Genomic DNA, 27,500 nt, shown 5'->3' on the forward strand with positions numbered 1-27,500 from the left:
GAGAGAGAGAGAGAGAGAGAGATTAAAGTATTATACTCATCTCTTCAGAGAGAGAGAGAGAGAGAGAGAGAGAGAGAGAGAGATTAAAGTATTACACTCATCTCTTCATAGAGAGAGAGATTCATTTCTAATACGTAATGAGAGAGAGACAGAGAAAAAGAGAGAGAGATTAAAGTATGATGTTCATTTCTGTATAGAGAGAAAAAGAGAGGGGGGCTAGATATTCATTTCTAATGCGTAATTCTAAAGAGAGAGAGAGAGAGGAGAGAGAGAGAGAGAGAGAGAATGTGATTCCCTGAGGTCTTCTCCTTCCTTGCCTTTTTGTCATGTATTTTTGTCTATTTTGGTTCTAATGATATGCAAACCCCCTTGATTTAAGAGAGGTTAATGCAGCCTCTTCAATGTTTCATGGAAGAGGGGTGTTGGTTCAAATAGGCGGGTGAAATCTTGTCCCCATTTTCTTTGTTCTCTTTAGTTTTTTTTTTTTTTTTCATTTCGTAATTTTTTGGAGAGCTCGTGTTAGCTTGTTTTGAAGGTATTCGTAATTAGGATAAACTCAGGGGATATTTTGCTTGCTCGATGCTTTTCATTTATTTTACATTTAAACTTTTATTTCGGGCTGTTGTATTGTTACTGTAATTCTTCATCATATATATATATATATATATATATATATATATATAATATATATATGTTTGTGTGTGTGTGTGTGTGTGTGTGTGTGTGTGTGTGCGCGCCAACAGCGAGGTCTACAGGGTAATGTTATGTCGCCTTTGCTATTTAATCTGCTCATGGATTTACAGTACGAAAAATAGTTTGATATCGAGTAAGCAGATGAAGCTACAGCCATCACGCAAGCAGAGATGTTATTTATTTGTCGTAATTATATATATATATATATATATTATATATATATTAGATATATATATATATATATATATATATATATATAAATTAAAAATTAGTAACATCCGTGCTTGCGAATCGGCTGTAGCTATTTAGCTGTTATCTAAAAATATTAGCGATGATGCATCGATACTCTGACAAGAGAATCGGATGTAGCGTTAGTGAGCATCAACCGTTTCGTCACACAATTGACACTGAAAGATCAAGTATGGAAGGTGAATCTGTTTTGAAGATGAAGTGAATACCTTGGAAAGATCGAGAATACTATTGAAGTGGACAAGAGAGGTTCAGGAAGCGAACGCAATGACTGCAAGGGCCTTCTTTGACTGCATACCAGGACCCACCAGCCGTAAAAATCTATTTAGCGCTCCGATGTGCGCTCTCCCTTTCTGTCTAGTCATCTGCAACGAATCCATTTTTCCGCAGTTTCTCAAATGGAGGACTGTTGACATTGCTCGGAACTTCCATTGGAGTGAGTGGCTGCTATTTTTAGTTCCGCTGCTACAGTTCCTTCGGACGCAAAAATATTTCGATTCATTTGACTTTTTAGATGGAAATATGCAGTATATTGACATACACCGTACAAGGATGTCATATTTGGATGGATGATTTTATCTCTCGATTTCATTGATATTTTAAAATTTGGGATATATCAGTATTAATATGTCTAGTGAATAAAGATGGCTTTATGATGCACTTTCCCCAAGAACACAGATTACCTAGAGCTATTTCATATTAATATAATAATTGATATCTAAAAGTTTTATAGACAGGGTTGGCTACTCTTATTTTACTTTCAACATATTACAAAGAAATCATTAGGAAAAATCTTCTCAGTAAATTCACTGTGTCGGACGAGATATCCCATATTTTTTGCTGTGTTAATAAAAAGATAAGAAATAACAGTTGAAGGAGACATCTATTTAGGAAATGAAAAACAGGGCTGTGAAAATGCCGGTATTTTATTTCCTCAGGGTATTAAAAAGACTAGTCCATTAATTATGATTGTAAGGGTAATTTGAAGAGAGGCTGGTAATGGTTTTCTTTTCAGACTATAAACTGTAAACTGGATTTTAATTTTAGCTGCATATAAAGTAGAAAGATTGATGGGGCATAATATAAAAAAAGAATATGATTAATATCAATTTTATGCTTTGGTGATAAGTGAAATTGAATGATATAAAAAAAGTTTTTTTTATTATTTTCCATATGTAAAAAAAAATTTTTTTTCACCAAATATCTTTGGGCAGAATTTATGAGTTGAAACATGGCTACCTGAAGAACAAGTACAACCTAGATTTTCCCAAATAAATACTTGGGTATTCATGCGGCAGACATCACTCCTACATGAAAAAAAACTGCTATTTCAAAAAACTCGCAGTACTAAATTGACTACTTTTTGACTTTCGACCTCAAACAGAACTCCTTGGTAGGGTAATATTATATGCAAGATTCCGGAGAGAGAGAGAGAGAGAGAGAGAGAGAGAGAAGAGAGAGAGAGCAAAGATAAATGACAAAAACTGGACACCCACCAAAGGTAAAGTTATGCCAAGAAAAACGATTTACTCTTCCTTCCAAATAATAAAAAGCAAATACAACAGAAGGGACCTTGACAAAAGCAAGGACTAAGGAAGAGGCGGGGGGGGGGCGGGGTTGGGGGGGGGCCAGGAGATCGCATGGAGAGGGTGCTTGGGTGGGTGGGTGGGGCGATGTTGGGGCCCGAGGAGGGGAGTGGGTGGGTGGGTGTAGGGGGGGCTAGTGAGCCAGAAGTAGCAGTAAGAGTCGCAATCAATTCGGGGCAATGCATCGCTGCAGTTGTCTGTTTGCAATTGTTGACTCCTGCCTTATTAAACTTAGCACTGAACTTGAGCATATTACGTTTATTACTTCAATATGTATGCAAAACAAGGTACAAACAGGACCGCCAAGCTTTTATTAAAAGACCGAGTAAACTCTGAGCCGTTGAATTCGTTGGGTAATTCCGGGATGGAATATTGAATCTCATCACTGTTAAATCATGTCGCAGAATGCGCGTAACGCCAATACCTTGTACGTTTTGCTTTTCGAGCGAAGGTCCCAATCTGGCACAGTCTGGTAAAATTGTATGAAAACTAAGAAAAACAAGTTATAAGTAACAGCTTTGTGTCTCTTAAACAATCGCTGTATCACCAGTAACTCCCTTGTGTATTAAAAATAAAATCCAAAGCTTTGCACTAGTAAAATATCTGCCCCTTCACGTATTTTGTGCCATTTGCTTATAACGAAAACGGTAAAATGTATTATAGGAAGAAAAACTCCAATGCCTAACACTTGTAATAAATTGCTATAGAACGTCATCTTGGTTGTATTACAGATTTATTCAGGAGCCCCCTATTTGTTGGAAATAGCACATAACTCTATTCGTTGACTATAGTTACACCATTCAACATTGTTAATAACTTGAAAAAATGCTTTTAGCTCATTAGCTAAGTCTTACAAAGGACTGTGGCGCTTAAGTCATAAAAACTGAAATAGTCCTTCTATTTTTAAGGTATAAATATAATCGCTTTTATTTTGATGTTTTTGTGTAGATGAATTGTTATTCAGAAGCAACATCTCCACAAAGTTGTAATAACACGACAAATATGATTGCTGTTTGAGTCATTTTGTTTTAGTATTTAGCTTTAGAATCTTTATGGGTATTGCGGATATATGACTTATTTTTTGTATAGAGTTTCTTTTTGGGGTATATATAGTAGTATATATATATATATATATATATATATATATATATATATATATATATATATAATAATAATAATAATAATAAATTAGCCCATAAAACTCCAAAATATAGGGAGAAAATACTATATTTCAGAGACTTCTCCCTTTTATTAGATGGAATAATGTTGTAACAGAACATTTTTGTCAGTCATATATATATATATATATATATATATATATATATATATATATATATGTGTGTGTGTGTGTGTGTGCGTGTATATATATATATATATATATATATATATATATTATATATATATATATATATACACACATATATTTCCTTTGACTCTATTAACACCATTTTCTATAAGGACTCCGTAACGTTATCCCCATATTAATTGTACACACAAACAGCCCTTATTTGTTTTATAAGCCTCTGCTACGTATTTTTCTCCCTTATAAGTCACATTTTCATAATAATTATGATCGACCTGACCTTAAAAAGAACTCTTGTCCCGGCTATAGAAGCTTAGTGGGTCATAGATCATCATTTTTTTTCCACAAATCTTCTATTATAACCATCCTATAAGGAAACGAGTTACCATTTCGGGTCATTATTTTTATAACTGGCCTTAGGAAGTGAATGATCTTTTTAAGGTGTGTGCTACCTTCTTTTTTTTTTCCTTTCTAATTCTATAGGTTTGACATCGAGTACCCAAGGGCACAGTAATTGTGCGTGCTTAAGAACGCGAGCATCGAGCTTCAAGAACCTTGAGAGGGATAATTGATTGGAGTTTCTAAAGAAACACTTGAGATCATTCCATGTACGTTTGTATTATTTTTGTATTTTATCTGACGGTGCTAGAGAAATCCAATTTTTTTTTTTCTGAGATGATCGCCGGTGTCATTTTTTCGTCAATTTTTTTTTTTTTTTTTTTTTTTTTTTTTTTGATTTATGCGATTTAGTTTTAATTGCTGCTTTGCTCTTTTCTCTTAAGAAATGAGATATTTATTTATTAACCATCATTTTTCAATATGATTGTATCTTAATGGACAGAAATATATTTGGTCCTGTAATTTTCTGTGATAAAAATTTGTCATTTACCTTTAATTTAGGGAGCTTCGTGGATATTTTTCGCCCGACTTCAAAGGAGCTAGACTCGAAATTTTAATGTTGCTATTTCATGACATCTCTTGAAAGGCATTAAAAAGAAAATCAGCATCAATTTCGTAATTGTGTTTATTTGCGTTTTTATTGGGAGGATGGGACCCAGCATTTATTTAATTTATATGCATTTTTTTTTATTCTCAGTTAGAATTTTTTATTCATATTTCATATGATTACAAAAGGAATTAGAAATTGAACTATACAATTGTTAAACGAAAACAAAAACAAAATTATTAGCTACCTGATTAAAGAATTGGAAAGGTTCCTAAAAATGCAGCCATTGTCATTGACGGGAATATATCGGTCATTGACAACCTCCTTTAGCTCTCTCTCTCTCTCTCTCTCTCTCTCTCTCTCTCTCTCTCAGTTGAGTGTGTCGTAGTATAAGTAGATCCAAACTTATCTCTCAGTCTAATAAAACGTTTAAAATATGACGTCATCCTCCCTTTGAACTTTTAATATATGACGTCATCGATCTTTTTATAACGTTTCAAATGTGACGACATCGATCTTTTGTAATGTTGCAAATATGACGTCATTCCCCTATGAAGCGTTTCAAATATGGAGCCATCGATCTACTGAAACGTTTCAAACATGACGCCATCGATCATCTGTAACATTGCAAACATGACGCCATCGATCATCTGTAACATTTCAAACATGTCGTCATCAAACTAAAGTGTTGCATTTCATACATGACGTCACCAACTTTCTGCTGGAAGAGATATAAAAAATTCTCACCCCCCCCCCCCCCCCCCCCCCCCCCCCCCCCCCCCCCACGCAGCTGCAGGCAGACAGGGCACATTCTTAGAACGCTATCGAAAAATTCCCCGGATTTGGTCAATCGGTGATCTTCCGCAAATGAGAGGAGAGCAGGCGGGATATTGCTCCATAAAGCGAGCGAATGGCCGGCGACATAGCCAACCTTCCTACCTGCCAGTCAAAGGCAGAAAATTGCTGGTATTTGTAGTAAGATGTCTTCTATCTCCGCTTTATTAAAGTATGTAGATATCATGGGAATTAATGAGGATCAGTAGCTTCTCATTGTCGAGTCGTGTTTTTCTTTTCAAATGCAAGTTGTCATGTTTCACGCATCGCTCAAAATTTTTTTTTAAATGGACGAATGTTTTTTTTTAATGGATAAATGTGAGTTTTGCGCGTACGTTAAGATGTGTGTATATATGTGTATGTGTGTGGTAAACATATAAAGAGAGATAGATGGCTTCGGCATATTCCTAATGTAGAAAGGTATGTAAAACGTATTGTTTCTTTATTTATAATGAGAGGTCAAATGGACATTCGAAATTGAATTTATTGTTTGCATTATGAAATGAGCACTGATATTGTATTGATGTGCTTAAATTCTTGCTGTAAAGTTTAAGGAAGAGCTTAATGTCTGTAGTACATTATTTATCATAATATGCTCTATTTTAAGTTTCTTTCATTTTCCCAAATTTTCAAATTCGAGCTCAAATAGAAAGAGAAAGATTCCATACACCAACAAATGTTTTCCATCCCAGAATCTCTCTCTCTCTCTCTCTCTTCTCTCTCTCTCTCAACTTGGAGTTCAGATAGAAAGAAAAAGATTCCATACACCAACAAATGCTTCCCATCCCACACTCTCTCTCTCTCTCTCTCTCTCTCTCTCTCTCTCTCTCTCTGAAATTAGAGTTCAGATAGAAAGAAAAAGATTCCATACACCAACAAATGCTTCCCATCCCACACTCTCTCTCTCTCCTCTCTTTTTGAGTTACGAGTAACTCAAAAAGAAAAATAGAGTACTTAGAAGAACTAACCCAAATTGAAAAGAAAATAGATATAATGAATATAAGTGAAACCTGGTATTCCCAAGAGACTGGGAATGATGATCAAATAAAAGGGTTCCAAACTTATAGATCAGATAGAAAAAATAGGAATCAAGGGGGAACCGCAATATGTGGGAAAGACAAAAAACAAGGAAAAATATATGAGAAATATAGTAACTCAGAATGTGAACTAATAGCGGTAGAATTTGAATCTGAAAAATTAATGAACATAGTAATATATAGACCTCCTAATACTAAAGAGTTTGACTTAATAATTGAAAAATTGGATGATATATGTAGAAGTCACAAGGACTGGACTATTCTCCTATCTGGTGACTTCAACTTTCCTTTCGTAGAATGGAAAGAACGAATAGGGATTGTGGTTGTACTTATACATATAAAAAAAAAAGAGAGTAATAGTAGTGCAGAAGATAAGAGGCAATTCGAAAAGCTATTAGATATGCTACTAGAAATACAACATTCAACAAATAAATCACCTGCCAACAAGAAAGGAAAATACTTTAGACCTAGTATTTGTGAACGAGATGAATTATGTTAAAGAAATAATAGTTTATAATGCGAGTATTTCAGACCATAATGTCATAGAATTAACAGTTCATTCCAAAGCAAGTGAAAACAGAGATAAGCAAGAAATGAAAAAGTGGGAAGGATATGGAAAATACAACTTCTACTGTAAAAATATAAAATGGTCAGAAATAAGTGAAGAATTAAACAAAGATTGGGATAACATTTTCGTTAGTGATGACATAAGGGTAAATACGGAGATATTATATAAAATATTAGAGAAAATAGTGGATAAATATATACCGAAGAAGAAAAGTAAGCATCATTCATGCATACCAAGAGACAGAAGGATCTTGTTCCAGAAAATCAGAAAGTGGAAAAAAGGTCTTGCAAAAGATGCTGGAAAGTTATAGAACTAAAAGTAAGATAGAAAATGCAGAACAAAAGATTATACAATCAAAAGAAAATGAAAAACGGGACTTGGAAGAAAAAACCCTATTAAATATCAAGCAAAACCCCAAACTATTATACTCATATGCGAAGAAGATGAATAAAAGAAGAATAGAAAATAGGCCCTCTGAGAATTGAAGGGAGATTAACGATGAAAAAAGAAATTTGCACATACTGGCAGAACGATATAAGAGAGAATTCACCCCTAGAATAGATAATGAAGATAATGATATAGAAGTAAGGGACGAAAATAGTGAATATTTAGCTGACATAGAAATTAATGAAGCTGATATTGTGCAGGCAATTAATGAAATTAAAAATGGAGCTGCTGCAGGGCCTGATGGAGTCCCTGCTATTTTGTTAAAGAAAGTAGTTCATTCTATCGCAAAGCCACTTGCAATATTATTAAGACAAAGTGTAGATACAGGCAAGATATGATGAGCACAAATTAGCATAGATCACCCCTACTTTCAAAAGTGGATCAAGACTAGAGGCAAGTAATTATCAGGCCTGTGGAGGTCTAACATCACATATTATGAAAGTGTATGAAAGGGTAATGAAGAAAAATATTATGAAACATTTAATAAAAAATAATTTGTTTAATATAGGACAACACGGTTTCGTACCCGGAAAAAGTACACAAACCCAACTGTTAGTCCACCGTGAGAACATATTCAAAAATATGAAAAGCGGAAATGAAACAGATGTGGTTTATCTAGACTTTGCAAAAGCTTTTGACAAAGTAGACCATAATATATTAGCAAAGAAAATTAGAAAACACAATATCGTAGATAAAGTAGGAAGATGGTTAAAAGAATTTTTACACAACAGAAAACAGATAGTTATTGCAAACGATGAGAAATCGGATGAAACCAAGGTAATATCCGGTGTGCCACAAGGTACGGTGTTAGCTGCAATACTGTTTGTTATTATGATTGAAGACATAGACAGTAATGTTAAGGATTCGGTAGTGAGTAGTTTCGCTGATGACACAAGAATAAGTAGAGAAATTACTTGTGATGAAGATAGGAATGCTCTACAAAGAGACCTTAACAAAGTATATGATTGGGCAGAGGAAAATAGGATGGTATTTAACTCTGATAAATTTGAATCAATAAATTATGGAGACAGAGAAGGAAAGCTATATGCATATAGGGGACCTAATATGAGACAATCACAAATAAGGAAGCAGTTAAAGACCTTGGTGTGATGATGAATAGGAACATGCTATGCAATGAAATTCAAATAGCAATTCTGTTGGCAAAATGTAAAGCAAAAATGGGAATGTTGTTACGGCACTTCAAAACAAGAAAAGCTGAACACATGATTATGCTTTATAAAACATATGTTCGTAGTCCACTTGATATTGCATCTGATATGGTACCCACACTATCAAAAGGATATTGCACAAATAGAGAGTGTACAAAGGTCCTTTCACGCTAGAATAGAAGAAGTTAAGGACCTTGACTACTGGGAAAGACTGCAATCCTTAAAATTATATAGTCTTAGAAAGGAGAAGAGAAGAACGCTACATGATAATTCAGGCATGGAAACAGATAGAAGGAATAACAGAAAATATCATGGAACTAAAAATATCAGAAAGAGCAAGCAGAGGTAGATTAATAGTGCCCAAAACAATACCAGGAAAAATAAGGAAAGCACACAGGACATTAATCCACTACGCATCAGCATCGATAATGCAGCGTCTATTCAATGCGTTGCCAGCTCATCTGAGGAATATATCAGGAGTGAGCGTAGATGTGTTTAAGAATAAGCTCGACAAATATCTAAACTGCATCCCAGACCATCCAAGATTGGAAGATCAAAATATACGAAGATGGGCAAAATATACGGGAAGATGTACTAGCAACTCTCTGGTAGACATTAGAGGTGCCTCACACTGAGGGACCTGGGGCAACCCGAACGAACTGTAAGGTCTGTAAGGTAAGGTAAGGTCTCTCTCTCTCTCTCTCTCTCTCTCTCTCTCTCTCTGAAATTAGAGTTCAGATAGAAAGAAAAAGATTCCATACACCAACAAATGCTTCCCATCCCACTCTCTCTCTCTCTCTCTCTCTCTCTCTCTCTCTCTCTCTCTCTCTCTCTCTCTCTCAAATTCAAATAAAAAGAAAAAGATTTCATACACCAACCACCAATGTTTCCCACCCCAGATTCTCTCTCTCTCTCTCTCTCTCTCTCTCTCTCTCAGCAACTTTCAAGTTCGAAGCCAAGTAGAGTAAAAGATTCCATACACACACAAATGCCTTCCATCCCAGATCGCAGGAAAGTGATAAAGAAAACTCGAAAGCAAACATCGAACTGACTTATTTAGTTGCTAAACTGCAGCGCCTCGCTCTATCCTCCTCCTGTCAGTCAACTTCATGCAATGCAAAGGAGGGATTCCTCACCCAGACATCTTTATCTTCCAATCTCACCAGGATGCCGGAGAATCTCCCAGTATGTATATCTATATGAAATATATAATGTATCACTGAGTCACGAAAGTATGGAACGTGATAAATGCATAGATAAAGGTCTAAGCCAAAAGGAGAGTGCAGCTACTCCAGTGTGTCACTTTCCTTCGTGGCTTATACCTTTATATATATTATATATATATATATATATATATATATATATATATATATATAGGTATAAGCCACGAAGGAAAGTGACACACTGGAGTAGCTGCACTCTCCTTTTGGTTTAGACCTTTATCTATGCATTTATCACGTTCCAAACTTTCGTGATTCAGCTATATACACACATACACACACACACACACACACATATATATATATATATATATATATATATATATATATATATATATATATATATATATATGTATATATATACTGTGTGCATTTATTATTTATCGTTATGATTTTGGTTTTAATTTTTTATGTTTTTTGTGTGAAAGGTTTTGTGGTATAGTGCACACGTGGAAAGTCCTTCTTCACTTATTCGCAATTAGAACGAGCTAGGCGTGATTTCGATGATATTTCAAAAGAGACCAGGAAATACGTAAGAAACTAATGATTTCCACTGCGAGAATTATGAAGCAAACTGTGCCAGATGGTGAAATATCGATACTGATGTTTAAAATGAATAAAATACTAGTATTTCGAAAAGGTGAAAAATTTTTTGAGGGTGGAGAGACCGCAACCAAAATCATTAGTTCGTCTGAGAGAGAGAGAGAGAGAGAGAGAGAGAGAGAGAGAGAGAGCCTATTCTTCGAGTCCCCAGAAGTATACAGTAAATCTTGGGGGGAATGGTCAGCTCCTTCCTAACCTGCTTATGGAGGAGATAGGATCTAACGAAGAGGGCTATTTTGGATAGACGGAGATTGGGGAATAGGTCCGGGAGAACGCCTAAGTGTTAGGTTTTCTCCCCGATACGCCAGATAAGAATGTATTCATTTTGTTCTCCTCTTTTAAGATGTCTTCCGTTGTGTGATTCAATGGGTAAGAATCGAGCAGATTTCATAAACTTTGGAAGCAGAAATTCCATTACTCATGACTGGTGTTTTAAATATTTTTTTTTTATTAGATTTTTTTCCCACAGAGGTGATATCAAGACATTTAACCTTGAGTTTTATATTTTATATATATATATATATATATATATATATATATATATATTATATATATATATATATATATATATATATGTAACTTGATTGACATATATATATATAAAATGCACAGGTACTGAGCTGTGCATTTTGCTTACGCTGTTCAGCCCGAATTTGACATTCTGGCACAAATATCGGCTCACTTTCAGTCACAAGTTGTGAAAGAACTAGAAACGTAAAGTGTAATTCCTTCGCCCGATCAGTATTACAAAGTGAAACGACAGCGTATCACATCTACTGTAAAAGAACGATTTGTTTAAAAACATAAGAAATATAGTAAGCGCAATTATGACTTAGGCAAAGAGTAAATGCAATATTTTGGTCTAATTTGACTGTGAAAGTACAGTCTTTTTTTTTCCGTATCACCTTTAGTGGTTGAGGTGTTCATACTTGGCATTTTGGATAGTGACAGAACTGCTAATGGGGAAAATGACCGTGGGACTCCCTTATCAGGGACTCCGTTATCCAGAACTTCGTTATCCTGGACTCCGTTATCCGGGACTCCATTATCCGGAACTTCGTCACCCGGGACTCCGTTCAACAGGGACTCCATTATCCAGAACTCTGTTATGTGGGACTCCGTTGTCTTGGACTCCCTTATTCAGGATGCCCTTATCCAAGACTCCGTTACCTGTGACCCCCTTATCCAGGACCCCGTTATCCGAGATGTCTTTATCTAGAATTCCCTTATCTGGGACGCCTTTATCCAGGATTGTCTTATCTAGGACGCCCTTTCCCGGAAGTCCGTTGTCTGCGACTCCGTTATCCATAACTCTGTTTCCGGGAGTCCGTTGTCCTGAACCCCTTATCCAGGACTCCGTTATCCAGGTCTTCTTTATTCAGAACTCCCTTATCTGCGACTCCATTATCCAGGACTCCGTTGTCCTGGACTCCGTTGTCCTGAACTCCGTTATCCAGAACTCCGTTATCCAGAATTCTGTTATCTGGGATTCTGTTATCTGGGACTCCGTTATCCAGGACTCCCTTATCCAGAACTCCGTTGTCCTGGACTCCGTTATCCATAACTGTGTTATCCGGGACTCCGTTGTTCTGGACTCCCTTATCCAGAACTCCGTTGTCCGGGACTCCGTTATCCATCTGGTGTTCCCGAACTGATTGGAGAGCCTCAGAGTCGAGGTGATAACGACTTGCATAATTTCACCCGCGAGATTAGGCCGGCCGTTGCAACGGCTCCACTCATTTTTTTTTTTTACATTTCCTTTGGGCGTCCCTTCCCTCGGCTGCCGGGATTACTTCGCAGTCGCATTGCCTTGCCTTTTATTGCTTCGGCATTCACTGCAGTCGGTGCATTGTGGGAGACATTTTGTTTGATTCTGTGAAAGGGGAAAATGTCAGTGAAACTGGAGAAGAATCGTGTTCTTGTGGACGCACATTTAATTCTTTCTAAAAGCCCTATCTGTCGGGTATGGCTGAGGATTGCAATTATATAGATAGATAAACTTCTCTTTTTGTAGCCATGACTTGTCCATCTTTCTAAATATAAGTTTAAAAAAACACAAACGTTCTGAAAATTTAAGAGCAATACTTTATGATTTTACATTTTAATGATGAGATAGGGAGGACGCACCAATTCCTAACTTACCACGGTACAAGCATCTACCATATATTGTTGTGACTCATACAGTGCACTCCCTTGTAATCATTTTCCTATCATGATTATTTAGTAAGTTACTTCAACCTACTTTTCCTCTTATAACATCATATGTGATGCCACAAGCATCAGATATTGAGGCAGTGTTTTATTATAGTACATATAACATACATACATACATACATACATATATATGTATGTATATATATATGTGTGTATGTATGTATGTATGATATGTATATATACATATATAAAACACTGCCTCAATATCTGATGCTTGTGGCGTCACAAATGAAGCAGGTTGAAGTAACTCACTAAATAACCATGAAAGGAAAATGATTACAAGGGAGTGTACTGTATGAGTCACAATAATATATGGTAGATGCTTGTACCGGGTAAAGTTAGGAAATGGTGCGTCCTCCCTATCTCATCATTAGAATATAAAATCATAAAGTATTGCCCTTAAATTTTCAGAACGTCTGTGTTTTTTTAAACTTATTTTTAGAAAGATGGATAATTCGTGGCTACAAAAAGAGAAATTTTTCTATCTATATAATTGCAATCCTTAGCCATACCCGACATATAGGGCTTTTAGAAAGAATTAAATGTGCGTCCACAAGAACACGATTCTTCTCCAGTTTCACTGACATTTTCCCTTTGAACAGAATCAAACAAAATGTCTCCCACAATGCACCGACTGCAGTGAATGCCGAAGCAATAAAAGGCAAGGCAATGCGACTGCGAAGTAATCCCGGCAGCCGAGGGAAGGGACGCCCAAAGGAAATGTAAAAAAAAAAAATGAGTGGAGCCGTTGCAACGGCCGGCCTAATCTCGCGGGTGAAATTATGCAAGCCGTTATCACCTCGACTCTGAGGCTCTCCAATCAGTTCGGGAACACCAGATGGATAACGGAGTCCCGGACAACGGAGTCCTGGATAAGGAGTCCAGAACAACGGAGTCCCAGAGAACAGAGTTATGGATAAAGGAGTTCTAGACAAGGGAGTCCTGGATAACGGAGTCCCAGATAAGGGAGTTCCAGATAAAGTAATCCCAGATAAGGGTGTCCCGGACAGCGGAGTTCCGGACAACAGAGTCCTGGATAAGGACTCCAGAGAAATGGAGTCTTGGAGAACAGAGTTATGGATAACAGAGTTCCGGACAAGGGAGTCCCGGATAATGGAGTCCCAGACAATGGAGTCCTGGATAAGGAGTCCATAACAACGGAGTCCCGGATAACAGAGTTATGGATAACGGATTCCCGGACAACGGAGTCCTGGATAAGGAGTCCAGACAAACGGAGTCCTGGATAATGGAGTTATGGATAACAGAGTTCCGGACAAGGGAGTCCCGGATAACGGAGTCCTGGATAATATATATATATATATATAATATATATATATATATATATATATATATATATATATATATATATATATATATATATATATATATATATATAGAGAGAGAGAGAGAGAGAGAGAGAGAGAGAGAGAGAGAGAGAGAGAGAGATAGATATATATGCATGAACATTTACCGTGAAAGTGAAGTGACTTATTACACCTTCAATTTTCACTCTTCTGCTGACGTCCATCCTTCCCTTGGAGAAAATGATAATAACTCATTACGGTTGCGAAAACTCCCACAAAAAGAATCCTTCCTGATGAAATGGCTCTCCCCCCCTAACCCCCACCCGCCCCCTCCGCATGAAATATTCCTTGTGCTTTAAAAGCCTTATTCATCAGTCATTTATTTTCATGATGTCATGTTTGTTTTAAGTAAAATGATTTGTCCGATAGGTATTTAGAATAATGTCATTATAGTGCCATTTATTTAACATTTTAGTTAATATGTTATGATAGTAGACTGGAGGCCGCGTTGTAGATGTAAATTGGCTTAAATTGGCCTTCGTGTTGTCTAATGATATCATGCGATAGTTATATATTATGATAATTAAATTAACTCGTATCTCTAATGGCTGGGCAATGGATCTTTTCGCCTTGCTTAATATTTGTATAAGGAATGAATTATCCAAAAAAGAAATACTTATATTAAATTTATCTTTATACAATGTAGGATATTTATATAAGAAATGAATTATCCAATATATATATATATATATATATATATATATATATATATATATATATATATATAGGTAGATAGATTGATAGATATACTAAATTCATCTTTACAAAATGTAGGATATTTGTAATAGGAACGAATTATCCACCCCACCAAAAAAGAGAAACTACGGTAAATGCAACGAATTAATTGTCTGTTCTAATGCAGTCCTATAAAAAGCCAGATGTTGGATATCTTTCTGACAAGTATGTCGAATGGATTTCCATTCGTGCGAAATGCGCCTTTATTTTTCTTGAGGCAGAAAATATTCTTTGAAAGACCAAACCCCGTTTTTCTTTCGCTCTCCTATTCTTGTGACAATGGCAGAACTTTGTCGAAAAGTTAAAAGTGATCTCTCATTCCATCAAGCGATGACACTGGCGAATATTTGCGTCTCCATTCGAGAGACCAGAATTCTGAGCGATGTAATAAAGAGATGGTCATTTCGTGCGGCGTTTCTGGTATAGTAGATTCACATCAACCGATGTCTACGCTAGTCCCTTACGACGCTCCTGATTGACTGTTGATAAGCCAGTCACAGGGCTGGAAACCCTCAGTCTCTCGAGAGAGTTCACACAGTCAGGATGTATGTTCCACCTCTCCTGAGGGACACGTCTTTCAAAAGTATCGTAAGGGACTGGCCTAGACATCAGATGCTCAGTTGATGTGAATCTACTAAAGTAACGTTTTAAGGACTAGTTACTGAAAGGACAACAAGGGAGTTGCCAGATGTTACCAGCGTTACTGAAAGGACAACAAGGGGGTTGCCAGATGTTACCATAAGCAGGACAGTGGAATAAATGCAAATAATCTTGTAAAAATTTACAGTGCTTTAATGGTAATAAGCAACCAGACAAGATCCATCAACGGGATACCTAATGGGATACTAATATATATATATATATATATATATATATATATATATATATATATATATATATTGCAACATCATATACGTAAATTATTTTCTTTGATATTGCAGTGAATTAGCGAAATGAAATGTGATATTAGCTTGGAAGTAATGGTACAGAATCTAATTACGTGGCACGCTCACGACTGCAGACGACTATTCGTGCATAATATTTTCACCATTTCCTTTTCTTTATTTGAAGGTTGTTTTTTTTTTCTCTCTCTCTCTCTCTCTGTATAAACATACGTTATATATTTATATATATATATATATATATATATATATATATATATATATATATATTATATATGTATAATATATATGATATATAATATGAATGTGTATATGATATGTTATATGTATATATATATATATATTATATATATATATATATATATATATATATATATAGAGGTAAGTTTATCATTTTCAGAAACTTTATAAATTATATACCTTTGGAAAATTCATTTCTTTTATATAAAGTTTCTGTCAGTAGTTATAAAAAGGAAATGAAATTTTCCAGTTCTTGAGCCAGCAAGGGAAAATATAAACTTTTCACTGCGCGATATTATTTTATATCGCATAAAGCGTTGCATAATAAAAAAATTTTACTTTAAATAAAGAAAATCATTCTACCCTAACACTTCGTTAGCTCTGTAATTTTTCTCCTCGTCTTTGGATGGATAAGATGAAATAAAGATGAAAGATACAGTTTAGAGTTTTGAAATATTTGAATTAATAAAGAATGATATTCTTTGTCTCCTAAGAAAAGAATAATGATTTGGTTGATATAAGTAACCATCTATTGATAATATTCCGTCTGTATGACAGGTTTTCAATGTGATGTATTTTTCATTTGGTGTTTCTGTTAATAAGATGATAAATTAGGGCAGGAAACGTCATTAACGCGGGATAATCACCACTACTCAGCAACATGTGATCGTAAATTTAGATTTCAGAATTATGTAAGTCATTACGGTACAACAAAGCCGAAATATTGTAGTATGCAGAATTGTTATAGAGAAATTAAGGTTATTATCGTGTTATTTTCACAAAGGACTGTTATTTCTCTCTCTCTCTCTCTCTCTCTCTCTCTCTCTCTCTCTCTCTCTCTCTCTCTCTCTGACAAAAAGTTGATATTTTTGTTCCGTCTTATGAACTAAAGATTTTGGTTGTGGCTTCTCCTCCCTCAAAATGTTTTCACCTTCTAAATGTTATTATTTTAAATATCAGTATCGATGCTTCACCATCTGTCGCATTTTGCTTCATGACTATCGCTAGTATTCTTATTAAAATGTCCGTTAACATGAGATTTTATATACATGATTACGCAGACTATATATATATATATATATATATATATATATATATAATATATATATATATATATATATATATATATATAATATAATATAATATTGAACGAGTTTCCATATCAATTTACAGTCATTACCATTTTACTATAATTTACTCACTACCGTTTTAAAAGCATCGAAAACATTTTTAAACTAGGAACATTTACAGTCTCCTAATCAGTGAAAGTGTCTAATTCCATTTGCATTGCTAAAGTCGCCAATTGAACCAGTCATTGCAATGCTGCAAGTCACTCGGCATCAGAATGAATTAGACGTAGGGAAGCGAATGAGACGTATTAGGGAAGGCTGGGAGAAGCGCAGGGTGTTCTTAAATATAGAAAGTAGAATTGGTCAATATAAGAAAGATAGCGAGCTGACTTAGTATTTCTTGAAGGCGTTTCCTTTCCTGTTGCTTGGGAAGATAAATATAAAAGTTATATGGCTTACTTTTGCAGTTGCTTGGGAGGATAAATATAGAATTCTATTGATTACTTTTGCAGGTTTTTCTGTCGTGATTGTATCTTTATAAAAATTACTGTCAAAACTAATCCCAAAATTACAAAAGTCTTTCTGACATTTTGAAAAGATTCATCAGAAATATGGTTTTACATCTATACACATCTACAACAAAGCTTAAGACGGAGACGAGTGAAAAAAAAACCTGGAGGAGGAGGAGGAGGAGGAGGAGGAGGAGGAGGAGGAGGAGGTGAGGAGGAGAGGAGAGGGAGGAGGAGGAGGAGGAGGAGGAGTAGGAGGAGGTAGGAGAGTGAGGAGGAGGAGGAGGAGGGAGGAGGCGGAGAGGAGGAGGAGGAGGAGGAGGAGGAGGAGACGACTCGCCGGCGGACGAAGGACGAAGGAGAGATCCCCATTAAGTGATAAGAGAGAGGGCGTTTTAAATGCATCCCGGCGCTGGCCGCTGGACAGAAGTCTGCCAAAATGTTTCCTCGCAGACGGCAGATGCATTTTGAAAATCAGGCTCTTAAGAAAGCCTGCCAGATTCAGAAGAAGAAGAAGATGAAGGAGAAGAAGACGGCGACTTTATCCTCGCCACATTTTATGCATTTTTAAGACTTCCTGGGGACGTGTGGATTGCATGATCATGTGAGAGGAGTTTGCTTGATGGGAGATCTATGTGGGGGAGATTGTTTAAAAAGGGAACGAAACAGTTCAAGGGAATATGGGTATTCGCGACGTTTACCCCCCACCAAAAAAACTATAGGTTATCATGATATACATGTTCCATTTTAACGGTAATATTACGTAGTCGTTACCATGGTCAAGCAACGAAAAGATGTGTTCCACAAGCTGTTCAGGGACTTTGTACTCGTGTAAATAATCATAAGAATGAATTCAGCTTTTTTTTTATTTTTTATTTTTTTTTATGCAACGTTTCTTTTCTTCATAATTTTAAATAGAATGAAAATCAGCGAGCTGTCATGGACAGAGGCAACCGAGGAAGAACAAGAGGACGGAAATTATTCACACATTTACTTTTATCTTGACTGGGAGGACCTTGTAAATAAGGTCCGTCGGTTCCAGTCTTTCCAGGGACCAGATAAATCTACTGCCTGGGTTAAGGGACAATTATTCTACAGCTGAAGGGTAAGAAAAGAGCCAGTGCTGTAATATATATGTATATATACATATACATACATACATACATACACGACATTAGGCTATATCCACGAACAAAAGAGAATACTGCAAAGAGTCAATGAAATATGTTAAAATTTCTACTGTATGAAACTGGAACCATATTCGGAAAGTTTATATTAGATTATATTACGTTTCTGACGTTGCATAAATGTTTTCAGATTAAATCATTTGTGAATCACATTCACTTACGTAAATGCTATTAAAGTTGAATATTCATTCGTAGGAGAGAGAGAGAGAGAGAGAGAGAGAGAGAGAGAGAGAGAGAGAGAGAGAGAGAGAGAGAGAGTTTAACTTGCTATTCTTGGTAGGGGCAGCATACGGTCTTTTTTTTATTTGTTTATTTGTTTATTTTTATTTATCCATTTATTTATTTTTTTTTTGTCCCCTAAGCAACTAGACGTCATGTCTCAGCACCTGCGTGAATCGTCGGACCACAAGAAGACGCTCTCTCTCTCTCTCTCTCTCTCTCTCTCTCTCTCTCTCTCTCTCTCTCTCGCTCTCTCTCTCTCTCTCTCTCTCTCTCTCTCTCTCTCTCTCTCTCTCTCTCTCTCTGATTGCTCTTTCTTTCGTTTATATTTTACCCCATTACCTCATAGCTTTTTCTCTTGTCGTTTCTTTTTTCCTATCTAATTCCACTGTATTTATTCTCCTATCTCCCACACATTTCTTATCTCTTATCGCCTCGAAGCTTCCTTCTCTTATTTCGTCGATTATTTTATGTTTCTCTTTCATAGAAAGTAAATCTCTGAGGGATTAAGACAAAATATATATATTTTTTTTTACCAGAGATCCTATCACATTTCTGGCATGAATTGTTGGTGCCTTTAGATAAGTCTCTCTCTCTCTCTCTCTCTCTCTCTCTCTCTCTCTCTCTCTCTCTCTCTCTCCAGGTATGTTTGTATTTTATTTGTTTTTTTTTTCGTTTACTTTTAAATCGTTTCTTATTCTCGTTCTTCTCTCTTGCTATGTATTTATTTTTGTTCTCTCTTTTACCTTCTCTTGCCGTTTTTCCCTTCTCTACTCAACAATTTTAATTGTTCGTTCTCTTTTCTTTATTCTTAAGTTCCTTCTCATGCTTTGAAAATCCCCCTCCCCACCTCCCACCCCTCCCCCATCCCCATCCCATCCCCACCCTACCCAAAGGGAAAATGTAATGTTTGGACATCAATTGTTCTCTTATTTTATATTATATTATATTATATATATTATATTATATATATATATATATATGTATATATATACTATATATATATATATGTAGTATGATTTATATATATATATATATATATATATATTATATTATATATTCTTGCTTGACTAATTTTATAATGATTATTAATCTTAATACACGCATTTTGTTTGCGAAGACTATTTTTACTATATTTCAGATAGGTCTTTCACATCCTTAGAATTATCTGAAGCTTTGGATACTCATGGGATTATTTCCACATTTTATATTATGTATTTTGCTGTATCCCAAATATACTGTAGTTGTTTTTGAAGGAGTCATATATTAAAGCCATTACTGACGATAATGCTCGAGGTGATTACATACTGTTAACGCTGTTTATGGTAGCTATTATTCTGACTTTTTTTTTTTTTTTTTTTTTTTTTGTTTTTTTTTTTTTTTGAATATATGGGTTTCTAGCAGACGCTAAATGGCGGGGCCAGAAAGTGCTTAACGACGGATAATAAACTTTTGCGAAATTACTTTGCGTCAAGACGTGGTCTCATTATCGTCTGTATGAAGGTGCGTGCACGAGTTTAACAAAAGGTGGTAATTGTCATTTTGCCCAGTTTTATTCTATTCATTTATCAAGGTTTACAAATTATCAAAGGGGTTAATCTGTGTTTATCTTTCTCGTTGGTCTTCCAATTCTACTCTTAATTCGAACCTGCAGGTTATTAGTTCTTTTTCTTTGTTTTTCTTTTTTGTTTATCCTTGTTTTGCTTTAGTTGTTACTTGTAAATATCTATAATTCTGATTCCTTCATTAAGTCCTTAGAATTTGTTTATGTCTGTCTAACATTTTCAGGTATAACTCTCTCTCTCTCTCTCTCTCTCTCTCTCTCTCTCTCTCTCTCTCTCTCTCTCTCTCTCTCTCTCATTTCACTACCTTTGGGTTGTAAATCTGTATGCTACTAGTTGGATTCTCTCTTAATTTCGATATTTTATAACATTGTGCTGAATTTTGAATTCTCAGATCATAAAAAAACAATGTTTATTATCGTGAAGACCCTAGAGATTCATAAGACTGATTTTTTTTTTTTTTTTTTTTTTTTTTTGAATTTGGATAAAAAGGAGAAAAATCAAAAGGGTATCTCAATAGTGTTGACTACAGTATTCATTACTCCAATAAGACATCTTCTTCGTTGGACGAGTCGGTTACGTGCTCGACTACCGATCTCTGGGTCCGGGTTCGATTCCCCCCAGCTCTGCCAACAAGGAATCACAGGAATTTATTTCTGGTGATAGAAATGCATTTCTCGATGTAATGTGGTTCGGATCCCACAATAAGCTGTAGGTCCAATTAGTTCCTAGCCACGTAAAAATACCTAATCCTTCGGGCCAGCCCTAGGAGAGCTGCTAATCAACTCAGTGGTACAATAAGGATATAGTATTGTTTTTATGTAATGTGAAACATGAGTTTTGATACTTCCCGAAAGAATTATTATATCTCCCTTAGCTCTACTGTTAAGTAGACTTCTTACTGTTTCATTATTTAGATTGCTCAGAAAAAACTGCAATATTCTCATTATGTATGTATATATATATATATATATATATATATATATATATATATATATATATATATATATATATATATGAATAATTATCACATCGAATCGTGATCCATTTATATATCAATTCAAGCTACAAATGTCCTTTAATATCTAAATTCACTTTACCTCCCAAATGATATATTTTCGTATATGTACCGAAGGGGAATTTTTTAGTTGATAATAATTTCGTCCCCCCCCCCCCCCCCCCTACCCCCCACCCCCCATGGGATCGAACCACCGTCCAAGTGGACGGGGACGAAATCAGGACAGTCTCTGTTGGCTGATTGGATAGCGTCAACTGACTGTCCTGATTTCGTCCCCGTCCACTTGGACGGTGGTTCGATCCCATGGGGGGACGAAATTATTATCAACTAAAAAATTCCCCTTCGGTACATATATGAAAATATATCATTTGGGAGGTAAAGTGAATTTAGATATTAAAGGACATTTGTAGCTTGAATTGATATATATATATATATATATATATATATATATATATATATATATATATATATATATATCTATATATATATATATATATATATATATATATATATATATATATATATATATATATATATATATATTATATATCTATATATATATATATATATATATATAGATATAGATATATATATATATATATATATATATATATATATATATATATATATATATATAATGTGTCTCTGTGCTTGTGTATTTATACAGACCTGTTGTCACTGTGAAGTGTCCTCATGTAAGAAAAAAAATTAGAAAATTGCAATCGGAAACGTGAGCTCCTTCGTTAATTCAACTCCAGTTCAAGATATCCGACTTTCTCTTCGGAGCTAAATTTACTCCCAGAAAAGGGAATTGGCAGAAGGGAAAAAAACGTTTTCTTTTGCTTTTTCCTATTGAGAATTTATGGAATTTATTGCTAATGACTTCGGGAGGTTTATCAAAAATGTCCAATAAATTTCTTCCCTCGGCCATTTTTTTGGGCAACTCAAACACAGTCAGTCTCTTTTCCGTCTCTCTTGTTTCCCTTATTTATTTTTTAAGGCAAAATTCGTTTTCCTTTATTCCTGCTCTCTCTCTCTCTCTCTCTTCTCTCTCTCTCTCTCTCTCTCTCTCTCTCTCTCTCAGATTCATTTCGCTTTCACCCCTTCCTTGAAAGAATGCGAAGTGCAGGAGATTTTTCGTTTTGCATCAAAAGGGCTGTTTTTTACCCCCGTTTTTTTTTCTTTTTTCTTTTTTTTTGTGTTTCATTTTGTCATATTCATTCCTTCTGGAACTAAATTCTACTTTGTGTTTCCTTTCCGAAATTATTCTTTTTTTCTTTCAATGTCCATCTCTTCCACAAATACATTTTGTCCTTAACGTCTCTTCTGAAGATTTATTACTTTATGTCTCTGTCTTTTATTATAGATATATGTTGCCATATACCTTTCTTCTTTACATATATGTTTTTTTCATTGTCTTCCCTCTATAGATACGATTGTTATGAATATACTATCTAGCTATATATTACGTCTTGATTCTCCGTTTAAAAATCCTATATGAGAATATGATAACTAATGTGTGTACATTGTTATTAGTTTTAAATTATTATTGTGTACATTGTTATTATTATTATTATTATTATTATTATTATTATTATTATTATTATTATTATATTATTATTATTATTGGAGAAACAAATCCCCAGTTATGTAAATGTACATATATTTCAGTTTAAAAACAGCAAAGATAGCTTTCGGGAATCTGTACGGTTCCCCTTATCAATCTCTATTATTATTATTATTATTATTATTATGATTATTGCAGGCAAGGTCGTGTACAATCGGTGGGTAGGTCGGTAAGCAGGGATTTTAATTGGTCGTTGGATGGTAACGAAATCTATCCCTGAGGCGTTGAGATCTTCCTCAGGGATAGATTTCGTTACCATCCAACAACCAATTAAAATCCCTGTTTACGACCTACCCACCGATTGTACACGACCTTGCCTGCTATAAATACATGTAAAAACGTATCTTATTAATATTATTATTATTATTATTATTATTATTATTATTATTTTTTTTTTTTTTTTTTTTTTTTTGCTCTATCACAGTCCTCCAGTTCGACTGGGTGGTATTTATAGTGTGGGGTTCCGGGTTGCATGGCTTACCTAACCAATCAAAAGAGAAGAATATTAAATAGATTTTCAAATTCACATGACTTTTGGCACAAGGTCGTAGGCGTTTCAAGTTTTCTGTGCCTTACCTTTATTTAAATGCATATATGATGGTTTTCCTTCTTTGCACTTCTCGTTATTCTATAACTAAGTTACCAGGACATATTCAGGTACCGGTAATTATAGCTTTCGTTGTCCCTGCTCATAATATATAGCTACCAGGTACCAGAATCCAATATAGGATTTTATTTGACTTAGTGGTATTTTTTTTATATTTGAATTGTTAATAATTTTTTTTACTTCAGTGGTAACGTCTGAAACAGAAAACGGTGGTATACTCATCCCCAAGGCTAATTAGTATTAAGTAGTTATTATAATTATTATTGAGGTGAGTTACATGGTACATTGGAATCAGTTTTCCGTTATTATATCTTAGCATTTATTTTTTTTATTTTTAATGAAAGTATGACTAAAACTTGGCTTTTGTTCCATGCATATTTTCATATTAGCATTTATTTTTAGATTGCTATTTTGACTTTTTTTCATTATGATTTCTTCTCTCTCTCTCTCTCTCTCTCTCTCTCTCTCTCTCTCTCTCTCTCTCTCTCTTTCTTCTATCAAAATCAGTTGTCCAGGTTGTGTATTTAGTGGGCTCGACAATTTCGAAAACCAATAATTCTTTATGCCGAATGCAAGAATTTAGTAACCGGTTAGTTCCCCGGCTGATAATAAATGGTTTAGATTAAAGTAGGACTATACCAGAACGGACCTTAGACAAAGGCGGCCCCTGAGAGTAAAAAGGTGCTGAGGTATTAAGAAGTCTGTCGTGAATCTATGGACTCGGGGAAAAAAAAAAAGTTTTCCCAAAATGGTGAGGAAATGGAAAACTTGAGAATCTGTGATGTTGAATGTAAAAAGAAGAAGCGTGAAAGAGACCATATTTATTATTATTATTATTATTATTATTATTATTATTATTATTTTATTATTTATTAAATTTATTATTATTATTAAGAGGAGGCCTTCTCTGAGGGCAGTAGCATTGAATACAATAGCTGTTTCAACGGCATTTAATTTATATAGAATCTTCTCAATTCTTCTTATTATCTTTTTCTCGTCAGCATGTAGCTGGTGTATTAAGTTTCCTAAGGACATGTAAAGATTTTCATTTGTCTTAGGTTTATTCCTCTAACGTGTCGACAGCGCACAGGCAGTCATCTATGAGAGTAGGGGAGAGTGGGGTAAGAACCCCCCTTAAGGAGAAATACTTATATTGTCTACAGTATTTCAACTATTGACCTAACAGAGATATATCTAGAAAACTTTGTTATTGGAGTATCAACGATCATAATCATAAGAAGCTGTTAGCAATTTAGGATAGTAAAAACATGACCTGAAAAAAAAGAACAAAGGGGGCCTTTGGGTAAGAAGCCCACGGTGGGGGCTTTTTGCCCCATACCTAAGATATTGTGGTACTTCATGAAAACTACCATTTAATTTGAAAAGTAGACACATATTTTTGCTAATTATAAAAAATTCAACCTTCCACACAAAAATATTCAAGAAAAATGTTGGAAAATATACAAAGATTAATCTTAAGAGTTCTTAGTTTCTTGTAAAACCTAGGAACTTTTTGGTATTCATAGGAACTGAAATTAGCAAAATTGTGAAATAAATTGACACTTCCTCTACATGACAGCTGTAACAGCACAATTAGAAATAAATTCACTTTATTTATATACCCCAAAGAATAACACAAATAAAAGAAATAATGGATAAGGTTTACATAAGAACAAAAATGACACAAGTAAAAAAGGTAGACTAATTTCCATTACATTACTCCATTCTCTCTGGCTAATGTCCTGTGACTTTGGTGGCCATCTGGAATTGTAATGTGCTTATCTGCTCGACTTGGCTTAACAATTTTAACAAATTGATGTAGCCAGTCTACGAAACAATCTGCATTAGACCATCCATTTGCTGTGCATCTAGCAATTGATCCAGGTGAGCTGCCGATCATAAGTAGTGAAGTCATCCTTTTACGGGCAAATATAAACATAAGAGGAAGACAAACTCTAGCTGCCTTCATTGCACAAATAAGATGCAGTCTGTCCTCTTTCACCACTGGTTACATGTCCAACTGATCAGATGGGGTAAAAAGCCCCCTGGGCTTCTTGCCCCAAAGCGTGGTGGGCCTTTTACCCCACTTGCCATTTTTTAAGAAAACTAAATCCACCTGTACCTCAATTGAGTTTTCAAGTCTGGATTGCATTGCAAGATATTTCTTAGCTCTCATTTAAAGTAACTGTAGTAAAGTACTGACTTTACTGACAAGATGTGCGCGCAGGATATCCCTTATGTAGCACGCATACTTACATGAAATGTGTCCAAAGAAGAAAAATGCGTGCTGGCTTTGTCCCATTCTAGTTCTCCCTGGCTGTTGGTTATAGAAAGCTTCAAGCAGAAGGTGTTGCTGCACTGATCAGCTGACTAAGTTGCTATGATATGTCATAAGCAAGAAAATAGGGGGAGGCCTTTTACCCCACTCTACCCTATACAGTAAAGTGAATTAAGATACGTTTTACAGGTATTTATAGCATGCAAGGTCGTGTACAATCGGTGGGCGGGTCGGTGAGCAGGGATTTTAATTGGTCGTTGGATGGTAACGAAATCTCTCCCTGAGGCGATAAGATCTGCGTAGTCTGGCCGGAGTTATTAGCTTGGGTTGGGTGTTGGTTGGGGTATCCACCTCTTGGGCGGCAGGTACTGCTGCATTCTGGACAGATGACACATCTTCCGCTCGTTCTCTCCCGCTTTCTCTCTCTGTTTCTTCCCCTCTCTCTCTCTCTCTCTCTCTCTCTCTCTCTCTCTCTCTCTCTCTCTCTCTCTCTCATTCTTATTCTCTCTCTACTTGTTCCTCTCTCTCTCTTTCTCTTTCTCTCTCTGCTTGTTCCTCTCTCTCTGTTTCTCTTTCTTCTCTTTCTCTCTCTCTGTCTCTCCCCCTCGATCTCTCCTCTCTCTCTCGTGGCGGTATACGGAGTCGGTTGGTTTCTTGTGCTATTTCTTCTTATGATGGTAGGAAGAAATTCTGTTTCTTTTACCGTGTTGATAGTCGGCTTTTTCTCTAATATGTGTAATGCTTCAAGATAACGTAGGCGTTTCCGGTCCGGTGCTTGAAACGCCTACGTTATCTTGAAGCATTACACATATTAGAGAAAAAGCCGACTATCAACACGGTAAAAGAAACAGAATTTCTTCCTACCATCATAAGAAGAAATAGCACAAGAAACCAACCGACTCCGTATACCGCCACGAGAGAGAGAGGAGAGATCGAGGGGGGAGAGACAGAGAGAGAGAGAGAGAGACAGAGAAAGAGAAAGAGAGAGAGAGAACAAGCAGAGAGAGAAAGAGAGAGAGAGGAACAAGCAGAGAGAGAAAGAGAAAGAGAGAGAGAGGAACAAGCAGAGAGAGAAAGAGAAAGAGAGAGAGAGGAACAAGCAGAGAGAGAAAGAGAGAGAATAAGAATGAGCTAACGAGAAAGAGAGAAAGAAAGAAACTGAGAGAGAGAGAAAGATGGGAAGAAGCAGAGAGAGAAAGCGGGAGAGAACGAGCGGAAGATGTGTCATCTGTCCAGAATGCATCAGTACCTGCCGCCCAAGAGGTGGGTACCCCAACCAACACCCAACCCACGCTAATAACTCCGGCCAGACT

Source organism: Macrobrachium nipponense, chromosome 9 (assembly GCF_015104395.2).
Source record: "Macrobrachium nipponense isolate FS-2020 chromosome 9, ASM1510439v2, whole genome shotgun sequence".
NCBI classification, from domain to species: domain Eukaryota; kingdom Metazoa; phylum Arthropoda; class Malacostraca; order Decapoda; family Palaemonidae; genus Macrobrachium; species Macrobrachium nipponense.